The sequence below is a fragment of the Piliocolobus tephrosceles genome, chromosome 7 (genome assembly GCF_002776525.5).
Source record: "Piliocolobus tephrosceles isolate RC106 chromosome 7, ASM277652v3, whole genome shotgun sequence".
Lineage (NCBI taxonomy): Eukaryota > Metazoa > Chordata > Mammalia > Primates > Cercopithecidae > Piliocolobus > Piliocolobus tephrosceles.
Genome location: NC_045440.1, coordinates 110,956,581 through 110,984,208, shown reverse-complemented (window position 1 = coordinate 110,984,208; position 27,628 = coordinate 110,956,581).

Genomic DNA, 27,628 nt, shown 5'->3' with positions numbered 1-27,628 from the left:
TTCTCTGTTCCTCAGATTCTTATTTTATAATGAGGGAATTTGATGACTCCCAAAGTCCCTTGTAGTTCTGTAGGTTCATGATTCAATGTGGTTATGTCATTTCCTAAATTGAGAAGTCACATCTCTTAACTTTCCAAATTAGATATGGCTTAATCAACATAGTTACATAACTGAAAGAAAATTTTAAAAATGATACATGAATGACAATTACTATCTTGGATGTATTATGGGCTTCTCTCAGCAATATTTTAAGTGTAAATGAATCATAAATATGAGTATTATATTTCTCCTAAAATAAACATGGCTAAAATCTCTGATGATATTTTCTTGGCAAAATGCACTTCAGATTTTATTAAACTAAAGACATTTGAAAATCGGACAATAAACTAAGAATAGGATATTCATGCAGTATTTCATACCTATGAAATGAAGTAAATTAAAGCAATTTGTTGAGTATTTCAGGCTGAAAAGCTCTGCTGCTTTTATTCCCCTGATATTAAAGAAAAAGTAATTTGGGGACTTTGTTGGGAATAGGACACCCAAAATCTGGCATAAACTGGCCCCAAAACTGGCCATAAACAAAATCTCTGCAATACTGTGACCTGTTCATGATGGCCATGACACCCATGCTGGAAGGTTGTGGGTTTACTGGAATGAGGGCAAAGAACACCTGGCCCACCCAGGGCAGAAAACCGCTTAAAGGTGTTCTTAAATCACAAATAACAGCATGAGTGATCCGTGCCTTAAGGACATGCTCTTGCTACAGATAACTAGCCCAAACCATCCCTTTATTTCAGCCCATCCCTTGGTTTACCATAAGGGATACTTTCAGTTAATCTAATACCTAAAGAAACTATGCTAATGACTGGCTTGCTGTTAAAAAATATGTGGGTAAATCTCTGTTTGGGGCTCTCAGCTCTGAAGGCTGTGACACCCCTGATTTCTCACTTCACACCTCTATATTTCTGTGTGTGTGACTTTAATTCTTCTAGCGCTGCTGGGTTAGGGTCTCCCCAACCCAGCTGGTCTCGGCAAGTGGCGCCCATATATGGGGGCTCAAATCCAGGTTGAAGGGTCACCGGAGTGATGGTTGGAGAATATGGAACTAGCTGGAGGACACCTGAGTACTCTTAAAGCGATCCCCATGGTGAGTAAAAAGGGGAGCTCAGAAGCATTGGGGTAACAATGGGACAAGTGTGGGCTGTGGTTCGTTCCACGTTAGAACTTTTTCACACTGATGATAAGGAGGAAGGAGAGTATAACAAAGTTAACAAAAGAGGTTACAAAGAAGGTGTATTTGCCAGCTAAAGCTAAAGCTGCAAAGGAGGGAGAGGTTCACCCCTATCCTTCTGCACCTCCTCCTTATTATTTTGAAGGAAAAGACCCTCCAGATCTTTCTTTTCCAGAGGATACTGGGCAAAAAGTAGTTGCCCCAGTGACTGTTCGAGCAGCTCCTTGAGCAACTGCTCTCCGTTCTGTTCAGGCAGGAATTCAGCAAGCTAGACAAGAGGGTGATTTAGAGGCTTGGCAGTTCCCTGTTAGAATACACCCCCCAGATCAACAGGGAAATATTATAGCTACATTTGAGCCTTTTCCTTTTAAATTTGGGAAAGCATATTTAGTTGATTATATCAAGGCCTGTGATGGTATCAGAGGTAATCTGCATAAGGCTACTCTGCTAGCACAGGCAATGGCAGGACTGCAAGTGGATAAAGGAAATGCTCCATTTCCTGGAGTTTGTTTCAACTGTGGGAAGCATGGTGATACTAAAAAAGAACGTAGAAAAAAATCGCAAGTCAGGCCGCCAGATAGGGGAAAAAAGAGAACTACTGAGCCTGAAATATGTCCAAAATGTAAAAAAGGAAAACATTGGGCTAATCAGTGTCACTCTAAGTTTGATAAAGATGGGAACCCGATTTCGGGAAATGCCATGAGGGGCCCATCCTGGGCCCCATTCCAAACCAGGGCATTTCCAGCTCAGGCCATTCCCTCAGCCCTGTACAGTGTCTGTCCCCCACCACAGCTGGTAGTGCCACAGTAGATTTATGCTGAACAAAAGCTGTGAGCCTTCTGCCTGGGGGACCCGCATGAAAGGTTCCAACAGGAGTCTGTGCACCCTTGCCAGTGGGTACGATAGGATTACTTCTAGGCAGGTCTAGTTTAAATTTAAAACGGGTGCAGACACATACGGGAGTCATTGGTCCAGATTACAATGAGGAAATTCAAATTGTTATATCTACTTCTGTTCCCTGGAAAGCACATCTCCTTATAGTGCCATATGTGGGAATGGGGAAAAGTGAAATTAAATGAACAGGAGGTTTTGGAAGCACAAATAAACAAGGCAAAGCAGATTATTGGGTAAATCAAATTACTGATAAACTTCCTACCTGTGAAATAACTATTTAGGGAAAGAAATGTAAAGGTTTGGTAGACACAGGAGCAGACATTTCAATCATTTCTCTACAGCACTTGCAGTCTGCATGGCCAATTCAACCCACTCAATTTAACATAGTTGGAGTTGGTAAAGCCCCTGAAGTATATCAGAGTAGCTATATTTTTCATTGTGAAGGGCCTGATGGACAACCTGGGACAATTCAACCAATTATAACTTCTGTACCTATAAATTTTTGGGGAGAGATTTATTACAACAATGAGGAGCACAAGTTCTAATTCCAGAACAATTATATAGCCCTCAGAATCAACAGATGATGTATGAAATGGGGTATGTACCTAATACAGGACTAGGAAAAAATTTGCAAGCTTTGAAAGAATCTCTTCAAGTGAAAAGACAAAGTTCCATCTTTCCTGCCAAGGTTAGGATATCATTTTTGATGGCGGCCATTGTTAAACCTCCAGAACCTATACCTTTAAAATGGTTAACAGATAAGCCAATTTGGATAGAACAATGGCCACTGAGTAAAGAGAAATTGGAGGCTTTAGAGGACTTAAAATTGGTCTTTAATAGTCATAGATTTAAAAGACTATTTCTTTACTATCCCTTTAGCTGAACAAGACTGTGAATGGTTGGCATTTACAATTCCTGCAGTAAACAACCTGCAGTCTGCTAAGCATTTTCATTGTTTTACAGATGCATCTAGTAATGGTAAAGCTTTTTATTCTGGCTTGAAAAGTAAAATTTTCCAGACACTCTATACTTCAGCTCAAAAAGTGGAACTTGTAGCTGTAATTGAGGAATTGACTGCTTTTAATATGCCTATTAATGTGATTTCTGATTCATCATACGTGGTTCATTCCACACATTTAATTAAAAATGCTCAGTTACTACTTCATACACATAAACAATTGATGACAAAAACAAAAAAAGGGGAGAAATAGGGATTATGGGACAGCCCATATACAATTGAATCTAGTATTATTAACTTAAAATTTTTTGAGCCTGCCCAAAGGCCAAATGTTATCAGCAGCTGAACAGCATCTACAGAAACCAGCTACAAAGACAGAAGCAGAACAACTGATTTGGTGGAGAGATCCGATAACAAAAGGTTGGGAAATAGGTAAAATAATAACTTAGGGTAGAGGTTATGCTTGTGTTTCTCCAGGCCAAAATCAACAGTTGATTTGGACACTATCAAGACACCTGAAACCTTATCATGAGCCAGATGCTGAGGAAGAGATTCCGGGAGGATCTCGGGGACCCCTGGTTGGAGCCATGTTAAGACTGATGCTGAGGAGGACTCCAACTGTCACGAGAAACACCCTTCAAACACAGCCACCCATCAGGGGACAGATCAAGAAGCTGTCACAGATGGCAGAAGAAAACCTGAGAAAAGCGGGACAACCAGTCACAATGAGTAATTTAATGGTAGCTATGATAGTGGTGATCACCATTGCCATGAGTATTCCTTTAGCAAGGGCTGACACAGAGAACAATTATACTTATTGGGCATATTTATCAATCTTGGTTGGCAATAATGTCTGGATGTAATCACTCTATGAAACAGTTACACATGCTTTCTGATCTCAGTATTTACCATAATAAATCTGCTCCTATAATTGAGGCATACCACCCTCAAAAACCTATCTGTAAACAGGATTGGACCCAGTTAGAAAAAATGAACAAACGTACTTCTTTAGGAAGATTGCATTGCAGAACAGGCAGAGGTGCTGTGCAATGATTGCTATGGAATCATTATTAATTGGCCCCTAAGGGGATGTTTAGCTTGAATTGCACCTCTTAGTCTGCATGCCATGGCTACAATATGTTCAGCTGGTCTGAACAAAATGGTCAGATGGCAGAAATAATAAGCGGTATGGCAATAGTTCCTGTTATCTGGAACCATGGCGGTATAGCAGCACCTCAACCTCAAATGGTATGGCCTGTTGTAGGAGTTAAACATAAGGATTTGTGGAAACTCTTAATAGCTCTTAATAAGGCCAAAATTTAGGAAAGAATAAAAAAGTATCTAGAAAGACACTCTACAAACTTGTCTTTGGATATTGCAAATTTAAAAGAACATATATTTAAAGCATCCCAGGCACACCTGACCTTAATGCCGGGAACTGGAGTGCTTGAAGGAGCTGCAGACAGATTAGCAGCAAGTAACCCATTAAAATGGATAAAAACACTTGGAAGCTCTGTGATTTCAATGATAACTGTGCTTTTAATCTATGTTGTTTGTCTTTGTATAGTCTGCAGGTGGGGATCCTGACTCTTGCAAGAAGTAGCTCACCATGACAAAGCTGCCTTTGCTTTTCTCTCTTTGCAAATCAAAGAAGGGGGACATGTTGGGAACAAATCCCTTAAAATCTGGCCGTAAACTGGCCCCAAAACTGGCCATAAACAAAATCTCTGCAATACTGTGACATGTTCATGATGGCCATGACGCCCATGCTGGAAGGTTGTGGGTTTACCGGAATGAGGGCAAGGAACACCTGGCCCACCCAGGGCAGAAAACCGCTTAAAGGCATTCTTAAACCACAAACAATAGCATGAGCGATCTGTGCCTTAAGGACATGCTCTTGCTGCAGATAACTAGCCCAAACCATCCCTTTATTTCAGCCCATCCCTTGGTTTCCCATAAGGGATACTTTCAGTTAATCTAAAATCTAAAGAAACTATGCTAATGACTGGCTTGCTGTTAATAAATATGTGGGTAAATCTCTGTTTCGGGCTTTCAGTTCTGAAGGCTGTGAGACCGCTGATTTCGCACTTCACACCTCTATATTTCTGTGTGTGTGTCTTTAATTCCTCTAGTGCCACTGGGTTAGGGTCTCCCCGACCAGGCTGGTCTCGACAGGACTTAGTCCATTTTAAGGCCCAAACCACAAAGGCCTTACTACTCCTCACATCCATTGCATGGGTTTCTTTGTCCAGAGTTAAACAAATTCCTCTACACTTTTGCCTCTCTACTGACCATTTCTTTCAGAGTGACTTCACTGAACACTGACTCTTTCCATAAATTCTCAAGGTCCTCTGAAGAGTAGGTGATCTTTCTCCCACACATCATATAGTTCAGAGTTCCCAAATTATATTCAGCTCATGACTCCTTATCTTCATATACATGAATGAATGAAAGAAAGAATGAATGAATGAATGAATAAATAAGTTTCCTTGAAACTTCTTGCCAGTTGGCTAAACATTCTTTTACCTATTCTTGACACTATCTCCTATCATCCCCCTGGTCACTTCCCCCAATTCAGTATATTTTTTGGCACCTGCTCAAATCATTTATTATTCATCTAACCCTGAACACAATAATCTTGAATTTATTATCTTCTCCTTTTCTTTGCTTGTTATCCTTCTCATGTATCTACCCAGAAATCTTCCACTTCTGAAATTAAAAATTCCTTCAGTGTACTATGGAACCACAGCTTTCTACTCTTCCCACAAATTTCTCCAATTTCCTTAGACTCCAAATCACAGATCTTTCTACTTTCTACTCTATTAGTCACTGCTTTCTTTTTTCTCCATTACATCTATGATACATTGCTTCAAAACTTCTTCCTTGACACTGTCCTTGGAAACACCTCTATACTAAATGAAGTCAACTAGCTTGTGAGTACTATTTAGGAAATCACACAGCTGGTCATTGAACTGACAGTTAAGCTCTCTCTTCCATTCTTGAACTGATAACAAAAAGAGAAGCAATTGAGTCTCATGGTAATATCAACCATTCCTTCTTCAAGCCATTCCTCCCTTATAACTCAACTCTCAATCTGTTTTCTCAACAGATAAAATATGTCAGAGAGGTACTTTCTTAACTTTTATACAAAGGGCGGAAAATGAGAGCAGATGATCCTTTTATACTTCATATCCTTAGAGTAGAAACTCTCTCTCTTCTATAGAGAGTTGAAGAGTAGCATTTATTAATTATCACTCGTCAATTTCCCCAGAAACCCATAAAACCTAAGACGTGAAGGGTAAAACTCTCTTGTTCTCCTTTGTAAACTTAGAACCCAGCACAATGACTAACACATAATAGAAATTCAAACAATATTCAATGAAAGCATGAATCAATGCCAGGGTGATGATCAGGAAATTTCTGACAAATATATTTTTGACTTGAAACTTGTAGCTAATTGTTTCAGTTGCATGCTTGTTATAGGATTTTATTTCGGCAAACTATCTTAAACCATTTTTATGAGTCTTTCGTCTTAATACAAATCAAAATACACTCTGCCAAGTACATTTCCCTATAGACTTTAAACATAAGATTCTTTCAGGAGAAATTTAATCCTAAAGTTTACAATTCATCCACACCTAAATCATCAAAATACCACTGTAGCAATCTCAGTTGGGTATTTAATTTGTGATTCCCTAATTAGATAATTGTTTGTATATTTAAAACAAAATTATTGTTTGCCCTTAATTATTTAGACAGTTTTTTAAGCTGTACACTTTGTGTCTTGTGTGTAGAAAAGCCATAATCACACTAAAATACATCCTAATTTTAGGATACTTCAGTCTTTATATTGGGGAATACAGTTTTTGTCTAAGAGAACTGATATAACAAACGAGAATTTTAAATGTGGTCTTTTCAGTAGAGGCCTATTTAGTGATTAATGTATAATCCATATAAGTCATTCTTAATACAGAAAACTTTTTTGATCAGTTTAGCAGTTTTCACTATTTCTGGTCATTTTAAAATAATTCAATTGTCAGTCTCAAGAAAAAATAATTCTAGTATTGCAAATAGAAAATCAAGTTGGAACACTGAAAGCTTAGATCTGAGTAAGAAATTAGAGTAAGAAATTAAAGTTTCCTGGAATTTTGTTTTTCTTGTCTTTTTTTTCAGTACTTTTCCATGTCACTCAAACCTTGTGTCTTTCCTTTCCCCTTCTCACTCTCTCTGCTTTAAACATACTGGCCTTGACAAGTCAAACTGATTTTTTTTCTATGGGACCTATGCCTCTCCGATTGCCTGAGAAGTCTTCCTCCAGATAGTCACATAGCTTCTTTCAATTAAGTTTCTATTCCAAAGTTGTCTCTTAAGAGAGTCTTCCCTAATCACCCTAGACAAAGTAGCCATTTCCTCCCACTTGATCATTCTCTTCTGACTGTGCTTTATTCTTATTTTAGTAAGTGTTCATAACTTCGCTACCTAGGTTTCTAGAATACTTTTTTTTTTTTTTTTTTTTTTGAGACGGAGTTTCACCCTTGTTGCCCAGGCTGGAGTGCAATGGTGTGATCTCGGCTTACCTCAACCTCTGCCTCCCAGGTTCAAGTGATTCTCCTGCCTCAGCCTCCCGAGTAGCTGGGATTATAGGCATGTGCCACCATGCCCGAGTAATTTTGTGTTTTTAGTAGAGACGGGGTTTCTCCATGTTGTTCAGGCTGGTCTCGAACTCCTGACCTCAGGTCATCTGCCCACCTTGGCCTCCCAAACTGCTGGAATTACAGATGTTAGCCACCGCACTCAGCCTAGAATACACTTATTAATTTAGTTGTGTATTGTCAGCTTCCCCTGATACCCTGACAGGACATGGGCTGTGGCTTCTCCACTACTCTATCACCTAATATTTGTGGAATGAATGAATGAATGAATCTTCAGTGTTAGTATTTAAATAGTCCTTTTGCCATTTCACCTTATTGAGTTTTATAATAGGCCAAGGGGAAAACAAAGTGTGCAAACACTTCTGAGAAAAAAGGTAAGATAATGCTATAGCATTTACGATGGTTCAAATGTGGAGCTAATGTTCAATTCTGTTTCATGTGTATTCTCAAAATACTTAAAAGCTTGAGATAAGGCACAGCAAAAGAAGTACTTCTTCACTGATAGAGAAACAAACAGAGTCAAAATTTGGACTCTTCTCTGTGTAAAGAATGGAATAATCTAGTCTGGATAAATACTAAATATAAATAAAAGCTGGCTTCTTGCTAATTACATTCAACAATATAAACTGTGTTTTCACCAAACAGTATTTTAACATTTTAGAATATAAAAAAAAATGTTATTTACTTCGAAAAAATGCTCTTATTTTTCCAAAATTCTAGAAAAATGATGCTAGAAATTGGCCAGGAGAGGGTAAAGAGGATACAGAGGCTATTTTAACCATTTCACTTAAAATTGTATCCAATTGTTATCCAATTTTTAATTACCATCTGAATAAAGACTTAGAATAACAGGCCAGGCACGGTGGCTCACGCCTATAATCCCAGCACTTTGGGAGGCTGAGGCGGGCGGATCACGAGGTCAGGAGATGGAGACCATCCTGGCTAACATGGAGAAACCCCGTCTCTACTAAAGATACAAAAAAAAGAAAAAAAAATTAGCAGGGCATGGTGGCGGGCACTTATAGTCCCAGCTACTTGGGAGGCTGAAGCAGGAGAATGGCTTGAACCTGGAAGGCGGAACTTGCAGTGAGCCAAGATTGCACCATTGCACTCCAGCCTGGACGACAGCGAGACTCTGTCTCAAAAAAAAAAATAAAAAAATAAAAAAATAAATAACAATATGCATCTATCTTTAACATTTACTAGGTTCCACAAATTTTATGTACTAAGTGCTTTCTATATCTACATATCTACATCTATATCTGTCTGTCTGTATGTATTTCTGATTTGATCCTAACATAGAAAAAGAAAACTATAGCCCAGAGGCCGGGCATGGTGCCTTTTGCCTGTAATCCCAACACTTTGGGAGGCTGAGGCAGGCAGATGGCTTGATGCCAGGAGTTTGAGACCAGCCTGGTCAACATGGCAAAACCCTATCTTCACCAAAAATACAAAATTTAGCACTGGTCAGTGGTGGCACACACCTGTAGTCCCAGCTACTCAGGAGGCTGAAGAACAAGAATTGCTTGAGCCTGGGAGGCAGAAGTTGCAGTGAGCCAAGATGGCCTGCCCATTACCCTGACTTATGCTGAGGGAGACTGGCTTCTTAACTATTCTTCAGTAATGAACAGTTTACCAAGAGAGTATTTCTTTAGGCATCAATGCTTCATCTCAACTCAAAAAGTTGAGACATTAAAAGTACCAATGTGCTCAGAGACAATGTTGTCCAATCTCTTAATTCTTCTAAAAAAATTTTTAAATGAAAGATGTATATTTTATTAGTGTATATAACTAACCTAAAATTTTTAAATTATATTTCTGACTAAAGAATGAGAGATTCTATTGAAAACCAGAAGGATAAATTGATTTTAAACAGATCAAATCTCCTTCCTTCTCACAGGTTGAGATAGAGCAGGAAGCACAGGGAATAGGGTGGGGCATTGCTGGAGCCAGCTCTATAGAGTGAGATCCTCAATCTCATAGTCAGACCACAGTCTACATTCTCAATGTGGCTGTGATAGTTTCTGTAGAGACCTATAAGCCACTTTTGATGATTACCACATCTGTATGTCATATACACCAAGGCTTGGCCTTTGTTATTCTGAATATAGAGACAGGTATGTCTAGCTTGTGCTTTGGCTTAGTAGGTGGCCTTTATTTCCAAAGATATGACCCCTAATTTCCAGCCTGAGAGATAAGGATCAGGTATTTTAACAGACAATAAAGAATTGAGATATTTTATTCTGCTATATACCCTATTTCTTGAATAATTCCTGTGATCTGAACAAGAGATCAAATTGCAATATCCCCTATGCTAGACTGTTGTGACAACTAAGGTTTGTGACAACTAAGTGGGAGCAACCACTTCAACACTTTGCGTAACAACTGATATTAAACCAATCATCGAACTCCTTATCTGCTGACTGTTAAGAAAAAACGTTATTAAGTCATCTGGTCATACTATCAATGGATTAAGGACCTGGGGTCACTTTGAAGAGCAGCAAACCCAGTCCTGCCAAAACTACAAAAATAACCTACACAAATAAGTTCCTGGTATCAAGACTATAAAACCCTCTCTATATAAATGGTCTCTGATAGTTGTGGTTTTGGCTATATTACAGAGAGATCCATGCAATCTCAAACAGTAGCTAATAACTTACCTTATACCATTTCTCTTGTTACACCATTCTTTTGTTTAGAAGTCATACATTTTGTTATTGTTGTTGTTTACTTAGGAGGCAGTTGGCAATATTGCTTTTGATTTCAGAATATCCATAAGGAAAAGCATACTTTGTCCACATGGCACAAATAAGAGAAGGACGAAATCAATTATTAAGATCAATTCCTTAACTTCAGGCAGTACTCAGAAGGGACCTGCGTTTGTAATTCACCATTGTTTTCTCCCTTCGTAGCTGTAGTCACCTTGAGGAAGAGACCAAAATTCACAAAGTGGCTTGAATTCTTAGATCCAGAGGGTTAGTTTTCTTGGCACATTTTTCTTCAAAAAAAATGTTTTAATATGTGTACATAAGAAGAAAACCAATCTGTTTTCTTCAGAGCTGAGCCAGTTAATTTAGCACAATGCCACACACACTCAGGCAGGAAGCTCTGTTTTCAAGTATCACTTATATATCACATTGTTAGTAGAGTGGTTGAAATTGCAGCTTTAAAAACAGACCTGTGCTAGTTAGGATTTCACAATTCGTCCCATTTTCCTACTGCTCATTTAATTGAAATACCATGCATTTCCCCCAATTTAATAAAATTAGTATCAAGAGATTTATCTATATATAAAACTATTTCATTACACAAGTATTTCTACTTCAGTAATCTAAGAATTTCACAACTTCAGTTTCAAAATCTTTCTCTTAATGAGTAAAAGCCAAATGTATCATTTTTGCTTAGTTATCTTAGAGTTCATTTAGCACTTTCCAATTTATTTGAACTCAAACTGGTGCTCAGTATCTAGCTAACATGCTCACCTGAATTTTAAGCAATTATTTTATGAGACTTCGACTCCTATATCTACAATGATGATCTGCATACATGGGTATAAGACCTGAAAACTTTCTAAAATTCTAGATACTGACTGCAATTTTAATGTAATCAAACTGCTACTATCTTTCATCACAAAGACAGAATTGTTATAGGTATGCATCCCCCTATAATATTGTTTGTAATATCTGGGAGGGTAGAGGATGATGCTACTCTTCATATCACAGGGGGTGTACGCTCCTATGAAATATCGTCCTATAATATTTAGGGGGTGAGAGGATGATGTTAATCTTCATATCGCAAAGGGTTTACACACCCCTACTATATTGTCCGTAATATCTAGGAAAGGAGAGGATAATGTTACTCTTCATATCGCAGGCAGTGAACACTTCCCTGCAATGCTGTTGGTAATATCCAGAAGGAAAGAAGATGATGTTACTCCCCATATCGCAGGGGTGTATACCCTTCTGCAATATGGTCCATGATAACCAGGGGGGAGAGGATAATATTACGCTACATATGGCAGGGGATATTCGTGCCACTGTGATATTGTTCATAATATCCAAGCGGGGAGAGGATGATGTTACTCTCCATATCGAAGGGGGCATACAAACCCCTGCGATATTGTTCACAATATCCACGGGGGAGGAGATGATGTTATTCCTCATATTGCTGGGCATGTACACCCCCCTGCGATATTGTTTGTTATTAAAGGAGAGAAAAAATGATATTACTCCCCATATCGCAGGGGGTGTACACAACCTTGCCTTATTATTGGTAATATCAAGTGGAGGGAGACGATGATATTATTCCCTATATTGCAGGGAGTCTACAATTCCCTGTAATATTGTTTCTAATATCCAGGGGGGAGTTGATATTACTCCCAATATTGTAACACCCTGTGTGTACATCCTCTGTGATATTGTTTGTAATATCCAGGATGGCAGAGGATGACATTACTCCCAATATCGCAAGGTGTATACACCATCCTATGATATTGTTCGTAATATCCTGGGGAGGAGAGGATGATATGATTACCAATATCGCGAAGGGTGTACACCTTCCTGTGATACTGTTTGTAATATTAAGAGGGGGAGAGAATGATATTACCCCCAATATCGCAGGGAGTGTCCACTTTCCTGTGATATTGAATATAATTTTCAGAGGGAGAGCATAAAATTATTCCCAATATTGCAGAGGGTGTACATCCTACTGTGATATTGTTTGTAATATCCACTGCGGGAGAAAATGATATTACTCCCAATATTGCAAAGATTGTACACCCCTCTGTGATATTGTTCGTAATATCCAGGTGGTGAGAGGACGATATTATTCCTCATATTACACGAAGTGTGGAGCCTCCTGTGATATTATTCGTAATATCCAAAAGAAGAGCAGATGGTATTACTGCCAATATCTCAAGGGGTGTACGCCCTTCTGTGATATTGTTCATAATATCCAGAAAATTGGGAAGATAATATTACTCCCCATATCGCAGATGGTGTACACCCCCGTGTGTTATTGTTCATAATATCCAGTGGGAAAGAGGACGATAATACTCCTCATATTGCAGGAGGTGTACACTCCCCTGTGATATTATTTGTAATATTCAGTGGGGAGTGTTTGGACGAACGGAGGCAAGATGGTGCACTTCCGGGTTCTTCTTCACCACCAACTCTTCCCATGTGTGCGAGAATGCAGCTGACGCCCGGGAAGGTGCAGATTAATCAGGCATGCACCAGGTGATGTCAATCCGAGGAGACCAAGATTTACCTGGTGGCACCTGCAGAGTGCCCCCCTCCCCCGACATGCCCGTGCCCCGCCTATTGCCCTTCCATTCCTAGAAAAGTCGCTCCCAGCAGATGCGCCGGGGGCGGGCTTTCTCAGCCCCCACTCTTGTCGGGACTGTATTAGAACCCCCCCCACCTTCCCCCAGCTCCAGTCCCTGAAGCTAGATGACCAAAGAATAAATTTGCAGTTTTGCTTTTAGCCTTGCCTACTCGCTGGTTCTTTTGTGCCCACTCTGGTGGTCTTAGAAAAACAAATCAGGGAGGATAATATTACACCCCATATCGCAAAGGGTGTACACCCCCCTTTGATATTGTTTGTAATATCCAGGAGGGGAAAAGATGGTATTACTCCCCATATTGCAAACATGTACACTCACCTGTGATACTCTCAAAAATATTTAATGGGGGAAAGGATAATGTTACTCCTCCCCATATTGCAGAGGGTGTACACCTTCCCTGTGATAAAGTTAGTAATATCCAGGGGAGAGAGGATAATATTACTCCCCATATCACAGGTGTGTACACCCCCCTGTGATATTGTTTGTAATATCCAGGAGTTGAGAGGATGACATTATTCCCCATATCACAGGTGTACATGTCCCTCTGTGATATTGTTCCTAATATCCACGGAGGGAGAGTATGATATTACTTCTTATATCACAGGGGGTGTACATTCATATCCAAGGGAGAGAGGATGATATTACTCCCCATATTGCAAAGGGATACACCTTCTTGTAATGCTGTTCATAATATCTAGGGAGGAGAAGATGATATTACTCCACATGTCGCAGGGGGTGTACACCCCATTGTGATATAGCTCAAAATATCCAAAGGGGAAGTGCATATTACTTCCTTGTGATATTATTCATAATATCCAAAAAGGAAGATGGTGATATTACTCCCAATATCACAGGGGGTGTACATCACCCACGATATGGTTCGTAATGTCCAAAAAGGAAGAGGATGTTAATACTCCTAGTATTGCAGGGGTTGTACACTGCCCTGTGATATTGTTTCTAATATCCAAGGGAAAGAGGATGTTATTACTCCCAATATCGCAGGGGGTGTAAACCACCCTGTGATATTGATCGTAATATCCTGGCGGGAAGAAGATGATACTACTACTTATAGAGCAGTGGGTGTACACCCTCCTGTGATATTGTTCGTAATATTTCAGGGAAGGTGAAATGATATCACTCCTCACATCACAGAGGGTGTAGACCTTCCTGTGATATTGTTCGTAATATCCAGGAGGGGAGAGGATATTACTCCCCATGTCCCAGAAGGTGTACACCCATCCGTGGTCTTATCATAATATCTAGGGAGGAAGAAGATAATATTACTCCCTATATCGCAAAGGATGTACAACCTCCTTTGTATATATATGGGATATATATACAAACACACAGGATATACATACACATTTATATATACTGAGTGTGTATATATGTGTATACATACACACACATATATAAGTGTGTGTATATATATAGACAAACACATATATACACTTATTTACACCGTTGTGCATATATACAGGAGAGAGATATAAAGGATATATAGATATACATATATTATAAATATTGTATACAACATATATCTATGTCCTGTACATATATGTGTCTCTATCTCTAGTGTGTATGTACACACACACACATACACACACACACACACACACAGAGCTGAGCATCCCAAATTAGAAAATCTAAAATGGAAAATGCTCCAAAATCAGAAACTTTTTGAATGCTGAAATGGGGAGTTAAAGGAAATGCTCACTGAAATATTTCAGATTTTAGGTTTTTGAGTTAGCAGTGCTTAACTAGTAAGATAATACAAAAATTCCCAAATCTGAAAAAGCTGAAATTGGAAATGCTTCTGGTCCCAAATATTTTAGATAAGGGATACTCAACCTGTATATTCATATACACATACACCCCTATGTTAAAATAAAAAATGCTTTTAAATGGAAACTAGCAATTTCTTAAAGAAAAAGAACATGTACAACATTGTTTGTATATCACATAATTTCAAAAAAGTACCTAAACCATACCCAGTAACTGGATTCTCCATTCCTTATAGAGACTAGACTATCAACTCCTTGAGGAAAGGGTTTCTGGTCTACTTCTTTGCATACATTATGTAGAGTCCAAACATTTTTGTTCTAGGGTTGGAGTCTGCACCACCTGCAGTGAAAACTGTTTTTAATTATTAATTTTTTTAGTTGAATGTTAAGTGAAATCTTCTTATTTAATTCCCTCTGATCTAACTCTAACCTGAAAATAACGTTTAAATGTGGAATATGGTATAATGCTCTTTCACTGGTATTTATGGTCTAGACTTTTCAATCTAGTGTAAAGGTTTACCTTTGTTCTCTGGACATAGTCCATGTTTGAAGGTCAAGTTTCATATATTTTGCCTATGTGTTGGTAAATTGCAGGCCTCCATTTTCTCTTTATTCGTGTCACTTTTTAAAGGCATACTAAAATAGGTTTGAAAATCTGGAAATTGGCAGTTCATTGGTGAGCAAGTTAGATAAGGGCTGTGGCTTGTAAGTCAAGAGAGCTACTAAAAAAACACAATAGTCTTGGAAATGTCCTGAAGAAAACAGAAATAATAAGTGATGCTTATCTGAAGGGTATACTATCTACTAGGCACTGTTTTAAGTATTTAACAGTTTAACAGTTTTAATCTTAACAATAAAAAGTGATTATTAGCTTCATTTGATCTGTGGGGAAACTGAGGCACAGAGGAGTCAGTCAAATCACAGAGTCAACACGGAGTTAGTAAGTTGTGGCTCTGGGATTGGAGTTCAGCAACCTGGTTTGATCATGTGTTATTTTAACCACTTCAGTATTCAGCCTCAAAAAGAGCTAATTACTTCAGGCAGCTTATTTTTCTTGTAGTTAAGGCAAAAAAGAAAAATAATTATATAAATATTTTTGTGATTTTGACAAGAGAGATAGTACACTGAAGCATTGTTTTGTTTTGTTTTGTTTTGTTTTGTTTTGTTTTCTGGAACTAATCTCCATACTGAATTAACAGCATGGGGTTTGCTTAAAAGCGTGTTATATGACACACTGGGCAATCACTTTAACTCTAATACTATAGGAGACATGGAAATACTGTTTAACCAAACAGTTCTTACATCAACACTTCAAACAAGTAGAGAACCTCGCATCCACGTGCTTAACTCCCTGAGTTTACATAATACAACATAGTACCAGGACAATTTAGTTGACGAGGTAGCAAATATATTCATTAGATGGTGTTTCTTAAATATCAGATGTCTGAAGAATGCACAGGTGCAATCTTTATGGAATTTGCAAGTATATCCTCTCATAAGTAACTCAGATATTCTATATTGCTGACTATGATGAAAACCAGGTGAGAGAGGCAAAAAGACCTTCTCTGGGGAAACAGAACAGCTGGGGAAATGGAACACCTGATGCAGAGAGAAATGACCAATCCCTCCATTATGGAAATCAGCAGCATCCTTTCTTAATGGCTGCTGGTCATTCATTCTCTTCTTTTAGCAAGTCTTTCTAGGCTAGGCTTTATGTTAGATGTTGGATGCACAGACACAAATAGTACAATTGCAAAGAGCTTCAAATGTTACTGAAAACCAACCATAATTTTCCCCAAAATATTTAAATTGTTTTAAATTCTTACACTAGTTATTGGTTAAGAACTGAGAGTTTCACTTCACAGTATATGGCTTTAACTTAGGGTTTCTCAATCTCAGCACTAATGACCTTCTGGGTTAGGTAATTTTTTGTTGCAGAGTGCTGTCCTGTGCTTTGTGAGATGTTTAGCAGCATCTTTGGCCTCTTCTCATTAGATGCTAGTACTATCACCACCCCCGTTTTGACATACAAAAGCGTCTCCAGATAGCACCCTGTCCTGCACAGAACCATTGCTTTAATCTGCAAAAACTTTAGAGCAAGTATTAATACATTTATCCTAACACAAAACACAACAAAAGCAATAACAAAAATCCTCGGGATGGTTTGAGCCAAGTGTCATATTTTGGATTAAAAGATATTGAGCCTCCTAGAATGAGACACTTATAATGGGCATGTATAGAGAACTAAATATATATATAATTTACTATTTAGAATTATTTTAGATAAACTATTTAAAATATTAGTAAATGCTTAATCCAAATACATAGGCCAGAGTCTTTCTTAAGGGTGACTATTTTTTTTTTCCTGGGAGTACCATTCCTTTTGTCCTTACCTTGGTTACCATACATGTCTCAACATTTCTGAATCCCAACTATTAGCACTCTGAATTGTTTTTCCAGCACCTCAATAAAAACAGATACGAGGAGGTATAGATCAAGTTTCATACACCTAATATCTGTTTAGGCTCAGCTCTGAGATGACCCATTACATACATTTTATGCTTTCCACAGCTGAAAAACCTGCATACGAAAGTTGAGTATGGTAGTATCCCAATTTTAAGGTCCTTATAGCACATAGTGAATCCTCAATGGACATTTTTTGGATATTTACTTTTATTTTATTATTTATTGTTTGCTTTTTTCCAAAAAAAAAAAAAAATTAAGGTGGGTGATATGGTTTGGCTGTGTCCCCACCCAAATCTCATCTTGATTTATAGTTCCCACAATCCCCACATGTCGTGGGAGGGACCCGGTGGAAGATAATTGAATCATGGGGGTGGTTACCTGTATGCTGTTCTCATGACAGTGAGTAAGTTCTCAAGAGATTTGATGGTTTTATAGGGCGCTTTTCTCCTCCTTCGCTCTGCACTTCTCCTTGCTGCTACCTCATGAAGAAGGACGTATGTACCTGCTTACCCTTCTGCCATGATTTTAAGTTTCCTGAGGCCTCCACAGCCGTGCTGAACTGTGAGTCAGTTAAACCTTTTTTCTTTATAAATTACCCAGTTTCGGGTATGTCTTTATTAGCAGTGTGAGAACAGACTGATACAGTAAATTGGTGCCACAGAGCGTAGGGCACTGCTGTAAAGATACTCAAAAACGTGGAAGAAACTTTGGAACTGGGTAGCAGGCAGAGATTGGAACAGCTTGGAGGGCTCAGAAGAAGATAGGAAAATGTGGAAAAGTTTGGAACTTCCTAGAGACTTGGAGAACTCAGAAGACAGGAAGATATAGGAAAGGTTGGAAATTCCTAGAGACTTGTTGAATGGTTTTGACCAAAATGCTGATAATAATATGGACAATAAAGTCCAAGCTGAGGTGGTCTAAGAGGAAAATGAGGAACTTGTTGGAAACTGGAGTAAAGGCTAAACTTTTTTTCTTAATTTTATTTACATTCTGGGATACATGTGCAGGATGTGCAGGTTTGTTACTCAGGTAAATGCGTGCCATGGTGATTTGCTGCACAGATCAACCCGTCATCCAGATACTGAGCACAGCACCCACTAGTTATTCTTCCTGATGCTCTTTCTCCCCCACCCCCAATCTGACAGGCCCCAGTGTGTGTTGTTCCCCTCCACGTGTTCATGTGTTCTCCTCATGCAGCTCCCACTTACAAGTGAGAACATGTAGTGTTTAGTTTTCTGAACCTTTGTTAGTTTGCTGAGGATAATGGTTTTTCGCTCTATCCATGTCCCTGTAAAGGACATGATCTCATTCCTTTTTTAATGGCTGCATAGTATTCCGTGGTGTATATGTACCACATTTTCTTTATCAAATCTAACACCGGTGGGCATTTGGGTTGATTCCATGTCATTGCCATTGTGAATAGTGCTGCAATGAACATACGTGTGCATGCATTTTTATAATATAATTATTTATATTCCTTTGGGTATATACCCAGTAATAGGATTGCTGGGTCAAATTGTATTTCTGGTTCTAAGTCTTTGAGGAATCACCACACTGTCTTCCACAATGGTTGAACTAATTTAAATTTCCACCAACAATATAAAAGTGCTCCTATTTTTCCACTGCGTCACCAGCATCTGTTGTTTCTTGACTTTTTAATAATAGCTATTCTGACTGGCATGAGATGGCATCTCATTGTGGTTTTGATTTGCATTTCTTTAATGATCAGTGATGTGTTTTTTTTTTCATTGTTGGCCACTTCTTTTGAGAAGTGTCTGTTCATGTCCTTTGCCCACTTTTTAAAGGGGTTGTTTTATTTCTTGTAAATTTGTTTAAGTTTCTTGTATATTCTTGATATTAGACCTTTGTCAGATGGATAGATTGCAAAAATTTTCTCCCATTTTGTAGGTTGCCTGTTCACTCTGATGATAGTTTATTTAAATGTGCAGAAGCCCTTTAGTTTACTTAGATTCCATTTGTCAAATTTTGCTTTTGTTGCAATTGCTTTTGATATTTTTGTCATGAAATCTTTGCCCATGCCTATGTCCTGAATGGTATTGCCTACGTTTTCTTCTGGGGTTTTTATAGTTTTGGGTTTTACATTTAAGTATTTGATGCATCTTGAGTTAATTTTTATATATGGTGTAAGGAAGGGATCTAGTTTTAATTTTCTGCATATGGCTAGCCAGTTCTCCCAGCACCATCTATTAAATAGGAAATCCTTTCCCCATTGCTTGTTTTTGTCAGGTTTATCAAAGATCAATGATGGTTGTGGATGTGAGGTCTTATTTCTGAAATATCTATTCTGTTCCATTGGTCTGTGTTTCTGTTTTTGTACCAGTTGCATGCTTTTTTGGTTACTGTAACCTTGTAGTATAGTTCGAAGTTGGGTAGCATGATGTCTCCAGCTTTGTTCTTTTTGCTTAGGATTGTCTTGGTTATATGGCTTCTTTTTTGGTTCCATATGATTTTTAAAGTAGTTTTTCTAATTCTGTGAAGAATTTCCATGGTAGTTGACAATAAGATGCTAAACTCTGCTTGTCTGGATGAATCCCAGTGCAAATAAGGACTGTAGGAACGCAAGTACTGCATCATCTCTGGATTTCACCATCACTAACACTTGTTTCAACTGACCTTTACTGTGTCATGAGGGGCTGTGTGGTGGTAGTTATAGTATCTAAGAAATACCAGGAATTGACTACTTTATGTTACCAGGTATTTCTATAGTCATATTTTTTTTTCAGACACATTTTTACTCTGTTGCCCAGGCTGGGGTGCAGTGGTGCGATCTCAGTTCACTGCAACCTCCGCCTCGTGGGTTCAAGCGATTCTCCTGCCTCAGCCTTCCCAGTAACTGGGATTACAGGCACATGGCACCATGCCTGCCCAATTTTTGTATTTTTAGTAGAGATGGGTTTTGCCATGTTGGCCAGGCTGATCTCGAAGTGGTCTGCCTGCCTCTGCCTGCCAAAGTTCTGGGATTATAGGCATGAGCCACCATGCCCAGCTTGTAGTCATATGCTCAACAGTTAACCAACAATTTAGTGTTCTATCAAGGCCATATGTCTGAATAGACAGCCGCCTCACATCAATATAGCATTTGTTTAAAGAAAGACCATTGGAAAGAGAAAAGAAATCGCTCTTAAAAAATAACCAAGAACCAAAGCAAACAAAACAAAACAAAACAAAACAAAACAAAACAAGCAAAAACACATACAAAAACAAAAAGCTTAAGACCTTGAAAGCTTCATATCATAACAGTTGGTTATAATAATCTAAACCCAAGCAACTTTAAACAAGAAGTAACAAGAATCAGCTATATCTTCTCCAAAAATAATATTGGTGAAGCATCAATGGAGTGACTATCTTTGAGCTATGGAGCTTTCTAGTACATCTTCCAATGTAAACTGGTGTGCAGGATTAAAGGTTGCCACAAAGGTTGAGATAAGAAGTCTAAGTTCCCTCTCCTGTGTCTGTGCTGGCCTTCATTGTGGCATAACTAATAGAATATTAGAAGTAATATACTGGGACCACCAAGGTTATGCCATAAGAAGGCTGGCAGCTTCTACCTGGGCTTCCTTGGCAACCTCTCTCTGAGACCCCCAAGCTGCCATATATAAGACTCCTGACCACCTTTCGACTCCATCATGAAGAGACCGTGTGTTGGTGCTCGGGCCCCAGCTGACCATCTCTCCCAAGGCACCAGAGTTTTGAGTGAAGCTGACTGGCACCCTTTAGACTAGCCCAATCTTTCAAGAGCACGGGAAAAGGATTACTCCATGAATCTGATTGAATTCCCGACCCACAAATATGAAGTATCACACAATGCTTACAGTTAAGCCACTAAGTTTTGAGGGAGTTAACAACAGATAACAGGAACAACTCCTAAACACATACACACATAGGATTTGACTGGTTGTGTATCTATGAGTCAGCTAAATTCAAAGAGGTGGCTGATCTACTAAAATTGATAATTAGTGTTTATGAAGCATTGGTGTTCTTTTTTATTAAAAATAACTGATGCTCTTTTGTAATGGTCTCTTTTAGTTCACATAGAAGGTTTTGGTAAAAGCCTCACTTCTTCACTGTGTTCATCTCTCCCCTTCCCTCCTCTCCCTTCACCTCCCCTCCCCTCCCTTCCCATCCTTCCCCTCCCCTCCCCTGCTGTCTCCTTTCCTCCCCTCTCCTTTCCTCTCTCCCTTATTTCCTCCTTCCCTCCTTTCCTTCCTTCCCTTTCTTTTTCTTTCTTTCCAAATGTGACTTTTTTCTACTAGGTTGTGCATGGAAAAACCAAAACCAATTTACTGCAAATCTGACTGTTAGCTTTTGTGGCTTTATACTGAAGATCATGAATATATATCATGGTCACTTTACATAAGCAAGGCTCAAGGTAGTCTTAGTATAAATATTTTTAAAAATCCAAAATCATTAATTTTTTCTCATCCATTTAAAAAATTTATGGTAAAAATATTTTAATGCTATACAATTAACAGACTGAATTTAATTTCATGATAAATCCTATTTCAACATGATTGTGAGAATGAGATATAGTAATATCCAGCTTGTTTTGATAAAAGACTTCTCCAAGAATAATAGGATTTTAAACTATCTTCATGTGAACACCTTAAATGAAAAAAACTATGATTCTCTAATTCATGTCTTAGCTTGCTTGTATTTAAAATTTAATTCAGTTTTGATGGCTTTTGGGTCCCACCAAAATATTATAAACCTATTATAAATGTTTTCTGAAATTTACTTAGTTATGAACAAATGAGGATGAAGTCCCAGTTTTTGTCACCCTTTGGATTATAGATATCTTGTCAACTTTCTCTGAAACATTTTATATTTGAGAGCTTAGACTTGAGAATCTGTTATGTCCTTTTTTTAGTCAGTCTGAATTTTTACCCCCTCAAACAAGCATACTACTTAAATTCCTTAAATACCAGGGTGCCGTTTGAAATTTAATGTAATTTTGACACAGTTTTTTTGTGTGTTACATTATAACATCACAACCGGCATTATACTATGTCTATTATAAAGACTTGATAATTATAATTCATTCTTAACCATAGCTCATCAAATTGAATTACACCTTTGCTGTGAAATAAGTTTACATAAATTATGAATGACATTTTTGGCATACGGACAAATACAATTAAATTATCTTTGTAAAAACATGTTTAATTATGCAAATGTCTGCCTTCCTTTCATATTAATAGCTCCTTTTCGAAAAGAAAATTCAAGACTACCTGAAGATTGAAAAGGTAAAAATAATTAACTTGATGTTTTAGATGTAATTAAGTGATTTCCCTTAATAGTTTATAAATCCCAAACTAAGATTATATATATATGCACAAATGTTGGCCTAAGAGTATTGCATTGAGAGTCTGCCTACAATTTTTCTTAGAATGAATAATTCAATTGTCTGTAAAGAGAGCCATTTGTGGAGAATACTGTAAATGATCTACTAGGACTGAACATATTCTGTTAAAACAAACAAACAAACAAACAAAACCATCATCAGAGCTTTAACAAAACAGCTATTTTATGATCATGGTGTGTTTCCTAATGAAGAGCAGCTTCTCAAAACTTTTGCTTTGATGTTCACGTTTCTAGATGTTTAAAATGTTAAGCTTTCACTCTCGTAAAAATATGTGTTCTCTTTTTCAAATATTTAAATTTGTAGAACAGTCTAGTTTGGGCACAACTCAAGAATCACTGGCTCTCATGTGTATTTTGTTGATTATTATATCTAACAACAAAGTGTTGAAGGGAATAGTAGACAGGAAAACTCCAAAAGCTATCATATCAGAAATGATATGGTCATCGTTAAGGCCAAACTTGAATGACACAGTTTATGTTCTTTAGGGGCATCAATGCCTATTTATTTATTAGCCCAATCTTCAATCTTTACTAACTGTGTAGAATGCGCAGTTATAGTGCTTGACACCAAGGATACATCTAAGTAAATATAAATTCCCTAATTAATTGATGCTTTCACCAAACATTTTGTGAATACTTGCTACTATAGGCAAGAAGCCTTCCTAAATGTTACAGGGACATCATAACTCCAGTAACATACAGATTTTTAAAGGACTGACTTGAAGCCCTGTCAGTGTCTATATTCATGAGGTTTTGTGGAGTATCACAGTGTGCTAAAAGAGTGGTAAAGGGACACCCATTTTGGCCGTACTATTTAATTGAGGATTAGTAACAGTTTCTTATAATGGCCAGATTTATCTGACCATTAAAACATTATAAAGATTAAATTAGTCGTGATCTCACAGAAATTTTTGAAATTCTATCTTTAATTATTATCCTGAGTCAAAATATGTTATTTGTAACAGTGGATGAGGAATCTATACTTTGACTAAGCAAATGTAACATTGAGACCGTAACAATTTCCCAATTCCATCTAAGCATTGGTTTTAATAGACAATCTCATACTTTAAATTGATTTCATAGGCATTGAATTACAAACACTTTTTAAAAGACATGGCATTTTGGGGGCAAGTATTAAAAATAAGACAAAATAATTTTTCTTCATTAATTATAGGAACCATCTTGGTGAAATGACATATTTTTACGAGTAGAGGTGCTTTACCAAGATGGCGCAGTCCAGCAGGGTGGAGGGACAGAGAATGAGCCAGAGGCTTAGAGACTCTTGGGACACTGAAGTCAAAATTTGTTTCACTGATACAATCTGGGACATCAATTGCTAACTACATTTTTTCCCTGAAAAATGTTAAAATAAAACATATACACAGTTTTATGTTTTTTTTCTGGTCTAATTAAAGCATGCTATTCTAAAGAGTCCCTTTTCCAATAAAACTCTTCATTATAATTTGAAGTTTTATATTCATTACTATTACAATGAAGTTATTTCACAAGTAAAATGATTTGAGCTTAATTAGCTAAGTCTATTCTCTTTTGCTAACAGTCACATAATAAATGTCTGTCTTAGTTTGAGGAACTTGGGGATTACTTTTTGTGGTTTTAAAAGCCAGCATGTCTAACGGGAATACAGTCTTTGCTTTCTTCGCTATTAGTTGGTAAGATAGTAACCTTTCCAGGGTTTACTCGGCGGCCAGTAAATCTTCTCCAGTAACCAGACACCATATTTTGGACTCAAAAGGAGATTTACCCCTAACATGTGGGAATCCATGTTCAAATCTATCATCACCTCTCTTATTGGAGCTACATTTGTGTTCTGTGTCCTCTGGTGAGCCGAAATAACCACTTTTCCCCGTGAAATGAACAATGAGACATCTCCTCAAAATCATGTCTGTTTTGTCAGAAAACAGACACTGGGGCACAAAAGGATGAATAAATATTTTTATCTAACTATATAATCCCAATTCCCCTCCTACCTGCATGAGGATTACATGTTCTTTTTCCTTCATTTCTTGTTTTAGCTTCCAAATTGGTCTCTGCTTTTCCAATGCAGAAGGTGTTTTTGACCTAAGGGCTCCATCCCACTCTCCATGTATATCTCAAATCTTTCACTTTTTCCACCTTCTCATCTAACCACTTGCCCTGTGTCTCTGGTATATATAATACATCTCGATCATAGATGTCACCACTACCTCAAACAATTTATAAAGCCATTTTAGGCATTTTCAGAAAGTTGACTTTTCCTTCTGCTGCCTCATCCCCATTCAGTAATTATATCAGCCTTATTATAACACATAGACTGTGAAATATTTAAGGAGCCCTTTTCATTCTTTTCCACCCTCACTCTCCACCAAGAGTGTTACAAAATTCTGTCACCTTTTCATACAAAGTAGTTCTCTCTTTTCTCTATCCGCATTACCTCCCTCCCAGTGTTGGCTTTTTAATAATCTTGTAATCCTAACTCAAACAATCCTAATTTTTACTTGAGTGTTCTTTCTACTATACAGATCTGTTTCTCTGTAAAGTAAATTCTTTCTGAAAGTATAACATTGAAATATATATTCTCAGTGGTCCTCTGTCCTTAGTCTCTAGCTAAAGCAATCACCTTGATGGTACATTAAAGACAAATCATTATTATTCCTGGTACATATCCCATAGTACCAAAGTCTATTTCAGAACTAAACTCTGACTCAGTGCTGTCCATGAAGAGTTGGCTCTTCTTTGTTCAAGAAAAGTTATAAGGTTATTTGGTTCAGGTAAGCGTATGGTAGGAAGGTGGGGAAGAAAAGGGAAATTGAGGAGAAGAAATTTGATATAAACCCATCACAAATCTGCTGAAGTCTACATCACCTGAATCAAATTGTAGGAAGTGAATCTTTAAAATATTGTTTAAAATTTCTAATAACAGTATTAAAATAAATTCTAATAAGATAAATTTTGTTTGGCTTCATGAGTCAGCCCACGATGTGGGTTTCTCTCATTAAATGGCTGAAATACTCTTTTTGCAAAGTTCTACAATGCAATGTTTGACAAATATATTTATGCTACTATATTCTAGCTGTATTCTGCATTATAGATGAAATCGATTTCTATGGGCTAATTTGGGGGCCCAAATAATAATTATAATATTGTAAATTTCCATCTGAAGTCTACTTCTTGATGATATTTATTAATTCATTCATTAAATAAATTGTTCTTAAGCCATTCCTATGTGACAGCCAGAATACCACCAATAAGTTGTTGTCATAGCCTCAAGGAGATGACAGTCCTAAAATGAAAGGCATCTTGTAAATTGATAATTATTATTCAATATGGAATTTGTTTTAAAAGCAACACTAACATTCAGTGTTCTAGGACACCAAAAAGAGGGTCTGCCTTATGGAGAACTTGAACCTCTGAAGGAATTGGTAGGCATTTATCACAAGTAAAACAACGTAGAGGGCATTCTAAGCCTCTGCTTAGGAACAGCACATGCAAAGCCAAAGTTCGGGAAGGGATAGGGTCATTTAGGAATGACCAGGAGAAGTTCAGTGAAAATAGATGATGAAAAGTGATAGGAGAAGTAGAAAATGCTTGTCAGAATCTTGATTGGAAAAGTACCATATTAAGGAGTTTGCAATGTTTCTAGAAGGGATTTGGCAATATATATGCAGGAGTGTGACTCGATCCCATTTGATTTGTAAAAGTTCTAGGGGGAGAAAGATCCATTAGAAGATTCATGAAAATGCCCAAGTGGAAGATAATGATGGTCTTCTTTATGGTTGCAGCAGCAGAGTTACAAAGAGGAATGTTCATTCAAGAGTCATTCTTGAAGCAGAAGCAACAATTTGATGGCCAATTAGAGAGGCAGTGGCAGATGGCAGCTGGGTGCTGTAAGAAATGGAAAAAGGAGACTAGAAAATTCTGCAGAGATTTTGCTTGAGGAGCTTTGAAAATTATTGCTCATGAAATATAAAATAATGGGCTAATTTGGAGTAATGGATAATGAATAGGTGATGTTTGAAGTGGAATTACAGTTTTAAGACTCAAGAGCTGTCATTGTTTCCTGCAAATCTCTTCCAAGTATCAGTCTCTTATTTTGCTTGTTCAATATCATGGGGCCCAAAGGAGAGATTGTTTTTCTTCTTGTTCTCTAGTGTACCTGCTAGACAATAGAACACAGTCTCAAGTCAGCATCCCTTTGAAATCCAAGCTAGGCAAATGGCAATTCCTGCCTCGAGCCCCACCTCTACTCCATGCTGACAGTTTTATACCACTTGTTTATTTTAATGAAAATTTGTCAAGACCCATATCTTCTATGATGTATGATTTTGGCACCTAACATAAATACTTAAGTGAATGAGTAAATGAAATTTATTCTTGTTGAACTCTAGTGTTTGCTTCCTTTCCCCAGGCTTTTAATTATGTATCAATCAGGGTTCAGAGAAACAGACACAGTAGGAGGTATATAATATAATATAAGCCTATGTGCCATATGTATTAAAGGGTTAATTAAAGGGAAGTGGCTTATACAATCGTGGGGGCTGGTTAAGCAGTCCCTGTAAGACTGTCTTTGTGTCTGATGCTGGCTTGAAGTCTACAGTGTAGGCAGTCATGGAAGGAATATCGCCAGCAGGCAGGAACCCAGTAAGACTGGACTGAAAACCATGTTTGCTCTTGTTGCCTCTGATTGGTAATGCAGAAACTCTGCAGAAGCTGAGCCCCTTTCTCACAGAGCTAAACACACATGCCCAAGCCAGCTGCTGCTTCATCTATTGAGGGGAATCAGCACACCAGCAAAGTGTGTATGTTACACAATGGCTGCTGCCTCCCTTCTATCCTCCAAAATCTCCCCTCCTGGCTTTGAAAGCTTTTTATCTGATCTCAGCATCATGTTTTTATTAGTCTGTTCAGGCTGTCATATAA